Source organism: Malus sylvestris, chromosome 4 (genome assembly GCF_916048215.2).
Source record: "Malus sylvestris chromosome 4, drMalSylv7.2, whole genome shotgun sequence".
NCBI classification, from domain to species: domain Eukaryota; kingdom Viridiplantae; phylum Streptophyta; class Magnoliopsida; order Rosales; family Rosaceae; genus Malus; species Malus sylvestris.
Window position 1 is genome coordinate 15,961,782 of NC_062263.1, and position 8,433 is coordinate 15,970,214.

Below are 8,433 nucleotides of genomic sequence, written 5' to 3' on the forward strand. Positions count from 1 at the left end.
CATGTACAAGTTGTACCACTCGTCTTCTGGTAGGTGGAATGAATGGTGAGTTGCTTTCATCACTTGGCTGGTAGTACGAAGGTGAGTTCCTTCTTCCCCTGGTTGGTGGCATGAATGGCAAGTTGCCAAATGATATTAGAGTACGGGTTGTACATTTCATCACCTGGTTGGTAGCATGAAGGAGAGTACAGGTTGTACATTTCATCACCTGGTTAGTGGCATGAAGATGAGTTCTTTCTTCACCTGGTTGGTGGTATGAGTGGCAAGTTGCCAAATGATATTAGAGTACGAGTTGTACATTTCATCACCTGGTTGGTGGCATGAAGGAGAGTACGGGTTATACATTTCATCACCTGGTTGGTGGCATGAATGGCAAGTTGCCAAATGATATTAGAGTACGGGTTGTACATTTCATCACCTGGTTGGTAGCATGAAGGAGAGTACAGGTTGTACATTTCATCACCTGGTTAGTGGCATGAAGATGAGTTCTTTCTTCACCTGGTTGGTGGTATGAGTGGCAAGTTGCCAAATGATATTAGAGTACGAGTTGTACATTTCATCACCTGGTTGGTGGCATGAAGGAGAGTACGGGTTATACATTTCATCACCTGGTTGGTGGCATGAATGGCAAGTTGCCAAATGATATTAGAGTACGGGTTGTACATTTCATCACCTGGTTGGTAGCATAAAGGAGAGTACGGGTTGTACATTTCATCACCTAGTTGGTGGCATGAAGATGAGTTCCTTCTTCACATTTCATCACCTGGTTGGTGAGAATAAGGGCAAGGTGTCTAGGCACATTGTAGCAAGTGTCAAATGACACAAAATATGTTGAACCCTTTCAAAGCACAGTTGGCTTATGTATGAATATGTTGGAATGTATGATTGAACGAATATACTGTGAAGCTATTCGTTTATTTGTATAGTCTTGTTGACATACACTTAGACTTTGTTTCATGTTGGAAGCATTCATGTTGATGCTTTGAACCCGAGTGTTTCATTGCTAGGAATGTAAGAGGATTAGGATCAAGTTGTCTAAATCACCTCTTTATTGAATTCATGCCAAATAGTCTTCGTTACATAGGATGCCGAACGGCTGAAGCTTAACACTTATACATTGTGAGTTTACTTGTAATAGTACTTCAAGTGATCAGCGTTCCATGGATGGCCAAGGGTCTTGCCATCGGAGCTTCTAAGCTTGTAGGAGCCAGGGTGACTGATGCCAACAACTTCAAATGGTCCATCCCAGTTTGGACCAAGTGTTCCTTCACTTGGGACTCTGTTGCAGAGTAATCTTTTCTTCAAAACCCAGTCCCCCACTTTGAAAGAACAAGGTTTGACCCTTAAGTCATAGTAGTTGGAGATGCGCTGCTTGTAGGCGACATTCCTCAAGTGAGCTTGGTTTCTGTGTTCCTCGACTAGATCTAAGTTGAGGGTAAGTTGTTTGTCATTTTCGCTTTGTACATAGTTCTGGACTCGGAACGTTGCTTGCTTAAGCTCAACTGGGACAACTGCCTCTGTACCAAAGGCAAGTAAGAATGGGGTTTCTCCTGTTGATGTCCGATACGAAGTGCGGTATGACCAAAGAACTTGGGGTACAAATTCTGGCCAACAACCTTTAGCCTTGTACAAGCTAGTTTTCAAAGTTCGCTTGATTATTTTGTTGATGGCTTCAACTTGTCCATTAGACTGGGGATGAGCTGGGGAGGCAAAACATAAGTTGATGTTGAAATTAGAGCAGAACATCCTGAACTTAGAGCAGAACATCCTGAACTTATTGTTGTCGAACTGTCGCCCGTTGTCAGTAACTATCGCATTGGGAATGCCGAATCTGCAAAGGATGTTCTTCCATACGAAGTCTTCTATTTTTGCCTCAGTAATGGTTGCCAAGGGTTCTACTTCGGCCCACTTTGTGAAGTAGTCAACTGCAACGATTGCATAGCGAACCTTGCCCTTCCTTGTAGGCATTGGGCCGATCAAATCAAGTCCCCATTGGGCGAAGGGCCAAGGGCTGATCATAGGAGTGAGTGGCTCGGGAGGGGAGTGAGGAATAATTGCGTAGCGTTGACACTTATCACATGAGTGGGATATTCTGATGGCATCTTGGTGGAGTGTTGGCCAGTAATATCCTTGGCGAAAAGCCTTGTGTGCTAGGGATCGAGATCCAGCATGATCTCCGCAGACTCCTTCATGTATTTCCCGAAGGACAGTTTCCGCCTCTGCGGGCGTAAGGCATCTAAGGTATGGTAGGTTAAAACCCTGCTTGTAGAGTTGGTCATTAATAATCAAGTAACGGGTAGCCTTGTATCGAATCTGCTTAGCTTGGACTTTGTCATTTGGAAGGGTGCCATGAGCAAGGAATCTATAAATTGGGGTAATCCAACTTTCTCCTTGTTGTAAGTTACACACTTCCTCAGCCATGGTGCTTGGTGCTGCCAACAATTCGACCTGAATTTTTCTCCCAATCTTGTCTTCCACCGCTGAAGCGAGGCTAGCCAAAGCATCTAAATGACTGTTTGCCGCTCGAGGAATTTGGGTGATCTAGTAGTGGAAGTGCTTGAGCAACAATTGTGTTTGTGCCAGATATACTGCCATGGAGCTTTCCTTAGCGTCAAAGTTATTGGTGACCTAGTTAACCACCAATTGTGAGTCACTAAAGATATCAATTTGTTTAACCCCAAAGTGTTTGGCCAAATGTAAGCCTGCTAGGAGAGTTTTATATTCGGCCTCATTGTTCGACGCCTTGAATTTGAAATGAAGAGCATACTCCATCGCCACTTTGTCAAGGGTCGTAAGGACTAGTCCTGCTCCACAACCCAGTTGGTTGGACGAGCCATCAACATATAGACTCCATGCTAGGGCTGTTGGTTCTATTTTCTGAGCTTCCGAGGGTAATGAAACCACTTCTTTAGGCGTAGAAACAATGTCAACATGATATGTGAAGTCGGCGATGAAGTCTGCCACTACTTGGCTTTTCTCAGCTGGCTTTGGTTGGTAGGAGATGTCAAAGTCATCCAATGCTATTGCCCATTTGATCATTTGCCCGGAAGTGTCAAAACTTTGAAGTATCTGTCGAAGAGGATGATTGGTAAGCACGATGATGGAGTGTGCTTGGAAGTAAGGGCGAAGTTTTTGAGCAAACATGACCAATGCTAGAGCCAATTTCTCAATGTTAGAGTATCGTGTCTCCGCATCTTGTAAGGCATTGCTAGCGTAGTAGACAGGCCGTTCAACATTACCATCATTTCGAATGAGAACGGAACCTACTGCTGAAGCAGATACCGACAGATAGATAATGAGAGTGTCACCAACCTCAGGTTTGGAAAGCAAAGGGGCTTTACTCATGTAGTCTTTGAGGTTCTTGAATGCCTCAGCACATTCATCAGTCCATGTAATGTACTTCTTACTTCCCTTAAGTGCTTTGAAGAAAGGAGCACATCTGTCGGTGGCCTTAGAGATGAACCTAGTTAAGGCTGCCACCTTGCTAGTAAGGCTCTGGATGTCTTTTGAAGTTACTGGTTCCTTCATGCCGAGGATTGCTTTGATCTTCTCGAGATAAGCCTCAATGCCTCGTTGGCTTATCATGAAGCCTAAGAATTTGCTAGAGCCTACGCCGAAGGCACATTTGTTGGGGTTCAACCTCATTCGATACCTCTTCAGAATGGTGAAAGTTTTAGATAGGTTGGTGATGTGTTGGTTAGCATGTTTGCTTTTGACTAGCATATCATTAACGTAAACTTCCATGCTCTTCCCAATTTGTTCGGTGAACATTGAATTGACCAGTCTTTGATAAGTCGTTCCTACATTCTTTAGGCCGAAGGGCATGACTTTATAGCAATATAGTCCCATGTCAGTAGTGAAGGAAGTGTGTTCTTAGTTCGGAGGGTTCATGAGGATTTGGTTGTATCCTGAGTAAGCATCCATGAAGCTCAGGAGTTCACACCCTGCCGTAGAGTTTATAAGTCTGTCTATGAGAGGAAGAGGAAAGCTATCATTCGAGCATCCTTTGTTTAGGTCGGTGTAATCGACACACATTCTCCATAAGACTTTTTGGAGCAGGAGACTTTCCTTGGTCGGATTCTTCTTAACAAGGACAACATTTGCTACCTACGTTGGATAATTGACTTTGCAAACGAAGCCTATGCCTTTGAGTTTTTCAACTTCTGCCTTCATTGCCTCGTACCGTTCAGCGTCATAAGATCTTCACTTCTGTCTCACTGGCTTGGTATTGAGGTCAATACTTAAGCGATGACAGATGATATCGGGAGAGATGCCTGACATGTCCTCGTATGACCAGGCAAAGACCTCAATGTTCTCTTACAAAAATGAGATCAATGCCAACCGAATGGGTGGTGACAAGGTGGTGCCAATCTTCACCATGCGATCCAGATAATCTTTTGAGATAGAGACTTTCTCCAACTCTTCAGCGGGTTGTGCTTGCTGGGTGAAAGAGTCATCTCGAGGATCGTCGGGTTGACTATTGCCACTGTGAAGATCCAAGTTGGCTTCGTCTGGGCTGGTATGTATGACTTGGTCATGTATAGAAAGGGTTTCCTTGGGCACAGACAGGTGTTGTTGCTTGACCGAAGTGTTGTAACATGATCGTGCACTAAGTTGATCTCCTCTGATGTAACCATTGCCGTTGGGGGTTGGAAATTTCATCAACAACATATGTGTGGATACCATGGCCTTGAGATCATTGATGCCTGTGCGTCTGAAAATGACATTGTATGCCGTTGGGCAATCAACCACCAGGAAGTTAGTGGTAATGGTAGCTGTGTAAGGGCCTGTACCAATGGTGAAAGGTAAGTGTATGCTCCCCAAAGGTTGCACGATATCACCGAAGAAGCTTATCAGAGGGGAAATCGAGCGATCGAGCAAATGTTCAGCTACATTAAGAGCCCTGAAAGCTTCAGCAAACATGATATTGACCGAAGCCCCCGTGTCTACCAGGATTCGTCGTACTTCAAAGTTGGCTATGTGAGCTTCCACGATCAGTGGGTCATTGTAAGGGTAGATGATACCTCTTTCTTCCTCAGGGTAGAAACATATTGGATCCCAGTTAGGCTTTAGATACTTACCTCCCCTGATGTCTTCCATGTGAAACACTTGGTGGCCAGACCTTAAAGCTCGTTCACTATTTTTCATGGCCCTGTTGGAAGATTTAGATATGGGTGTGCCACCATTTATGGAATATATCACATTTACTTGGCGTTGGCTACAGTTACCCTTTGAAGGGTGAAGGAGGAATTGATCAAATTTTCCTTTACGTGCCAAAGCTTCAATATGATCACGAAAGGTGATACACTTCTCACCATTATGGCCGTTATGCTCGTGGTAGCAGCAAAACGTGCCCGTGTTCTTCGTGGGTTTGTAATCCGGGTGCCTCGGCTTTGGCTTCGATATCAAGTGTGCTATGCTGGGGTAAATGGTCACGCATGTGGCGTTCAAAGGTGTGTATGTCTCATACCTCGGGGTAGGAGCTGTCTTAACACGTGCTTGACCCATTGTGTTGACTGCCTGGGGTCGGGGATTATCATGGCGATACCCTTGGTTATCGCGGTAGTGTCTCTTACTCCTTTTACTAAAATGAGACTGGTGAGGATGGAAATCTTTCCTTTTGCCCTGAGATTGATATGTATGTTGACTTGGCAAAGTATTAAGTAAGGCAGGGGGAGGCACCGCTGCCGTTTAGAAAGTCGAGGTCTTCTCATTTGGTTAGATCTGGCTTCCACTCCCTACTTGCTGATAAAGGGTGGTTGTGGAGGGTTTCCCTTGATATGTCCTTGCCTCGGCGGATGCATGGTTGTAAGCCTGTGCCATCACCTCAGAGTAAGTCTTCCAAGTGTTGGCATTGATCATGTACTTAAAGAAACAATCACGTAGGCCTGCCGTGAAGGCCTTGAGGGCGGTCTTGCCATCTGCCTCAGCGCAGCGAGAATACTCATGGCTGAAACGACCAGCATACTCTCGTAGTGACTCGTCCGGCTTCTGGCGAATAGTGTACAAGTCATTTGCAAAATGCAAACGATCGGTTTGGAAGATGTGTTGAGAGACAAACAGTTTCCTTAGTTCCTCAAATGAGTCTACTGTCTCAGGTGGAAGATGGCAATACCAGTTTAGAGCTCTACTAGAGAGGGTGAAGGGGAAAAGAAGACATCGTTCTTCGTCGGTATGCATCCGATATGCCATGGTGGACTCAAAGAAGTTAAGGTGTTCGATTGGGTCATCCCTTCCAGTATAGAGTTGTAAACCAAGCTTTTGTTTTATCTTCGCTTGAAGGGGGTATAGATGATCCTCCTTGTGAGAGGGCCAGGCCTGGGTTGGTTCCAATTAGGTATCTCGGCCTGACGTTCGGCCCTAAACTTGTTTACTTCCTCAAGGAGCTGTAGGACAATGAGGTCTTGAGTGGAGTCATGTAACACTAGGATTTTCTTTTATAAGTCTCCATCGCCCCTTGGAAGTAGGAAAATTTAAGCAAGGGCGTGTGATTTTTCCTTGGACTCGCCGTACTGACTTCTAAGGCGAGTCTGTCGGAATACCTCAGAGTCCCCTGTACCTTCATGTTCCTCTAGGAAATGTCATTCCTTCCCTAGATTGGTAGCTGGTCTGGGTCGTGGGAGGGGACCGAGTCTTTCATTAACCCTTGGGTCATTGATCTTCGAGCATATGTGGAGGGGATTCTCTCGACGTTGCTTTAGGAAGTCTCGACAGTCACGATAAACGGCTTTTGATCCTTCCAACCCTTCTGCAAGGAGGTGTCTTCCTCCACTTCTCTTGCTTCGGGTCGAATCAGCTAGGTTGAGAGAAGTCTTATGTTGATCAATGTTTTGATGATTAGCTCGCTCTTCATCAGGGATATCCATGTCGAAGGAAGGTGACCCTCCATGTTGGGGGGCACCCAGATGATGGTTGATGTCCATAGGGGCAACAAGCTCGCATGTTTGAGTACGCATAGTTGCTTCTCAAAGAGCTTCTCATACTGCTCATGGAGGACCTCATTCTTCATTGCTATCTTGTTGTTTTGAGCTTCTAGCTCATCGACTTTAGCTTGAAGAGCAACCCTCTTTCCTTCCTTCTTTCGTTGCTTCGCACTAGGTGCAAGAATGGTGTCATTCTGTGTGTTGTGGCTTCCTTCGCTCCCCATGTTGGAGAGGGATGCCTGGTCAAAAGAGAGTGTATGAATGGTGGAAACCAGCTTGACAAAGCTGAAGAGAGTGAGAATAAGTGTCGTTTCCCACAGACTGCCAAATGTTGATGCACAAAATCAGTGAGGACTTTGGTACAACAGAAAATGTTAAGTTTGTGACCTTCGCTAGATTGCTCGGGCCATTAGTGTGAATAAGTATGTAAATGGATAGGGACAGGGAAGCAAACACAAGATGTACGTGGTTCACCCAGATTGGCTACGTCCACGGATTAGAGGAGTTCTCATTAATTGTGAAGGGTTTACACAAGTACATAGGTTCAAGCTCTCCTTTAGTGAGTACTAGTGAATGATTTAGTACAAATGACATTAGGAAATATTGTGAGAGAATGATCTCTATTTATAGAAGAGAGTTTCTAGTTTCATTCTGACATTGACACGTGTCGTGTTGTGATTGGCTTCTGATGTTGACACGTGTCGCGCTATGATTGGCTTCTGATGTCGACACGTGTCGCGCTGTGATTGGCCTCCTGGTTGGAGGGAAACTCTTCTGGGTCCTTGACGGTATAACGTTGACTGGTGTTCAGTAGTTTCGGGATTGGTCAAGTATGGTACAAACAGTTACAAAGCTACCGCATGAGTTGTAATTTTTTTTGCCTATTTAAACATGCTCCGTAATCTCCAAATTGCAATCCTTGAATCCTTTTGTAACTTCTTTTAAACAAGGAAATAAAAGTGTTTCTTATTCGGAATTTCAAACAAGTTTAATTACTAGTGCAAGTGATGGATTGTTTTGGTGGTTGAATCATTTTTTTTTCACTTGCTATTTCTCGAGTTCAAATTCTTCACCTATGGTCCTATTCCTAGCTAGTTTATAAGAATATCGTATGTGTTAAAAAAAAACCACTTAAAAAAATCATTTTAAGTGATCAAGGCCACATCAAGAGCTTAGTTAAATACGAATTCAATATTAAAAAAATTATAATCTAGCTGGAGCTAGGTGATAAAAATTACAACTTCACAAGAACAATTAAGAAATATTTGGTTGTATCGTAAACAATAATAACATGGCAACATCAAAGTTAACTCATACATAGACGTAGACCTGTAAACGGGTCGGGTTTATTGAGTTTGGGTCGGGTTCAATCCGATCCGTTAAGTTAACAGGTCACCCGAACCCAACCTGTTAAGCTAACGAGTCACCCGAACCCGACCCGTTAAGCTAACGGGTCATCCGTTTCACCTGTTAACAATTATTATTATTATTTTTTTTGCATAAAGTTTAT

General features: G+C 44.1%; 1 protein-coding gene across 1 annotated transcript in view; it reads right to left on the reverse strand.

The window, feature by feature from the left end:
- The window catches only part of LOC126618408 (uncharacterized), a 90,259-nt gene extending 83,171 nt beyond the window's left edge, over positions 1–7,088 (reverse strand). The window contains exon 1 of the mRNA XM_050286465.1: positions 6,998–7,088. The gene's annotated coding sequence lies outside the window, so the exon portion shown is untranslated. The remainder of the gene's footprint in view (positions 1–6,997) is intronic.
- Between the last annotated feature and the right edge of the window lie 1,345 nt (positions 7,089–8,433).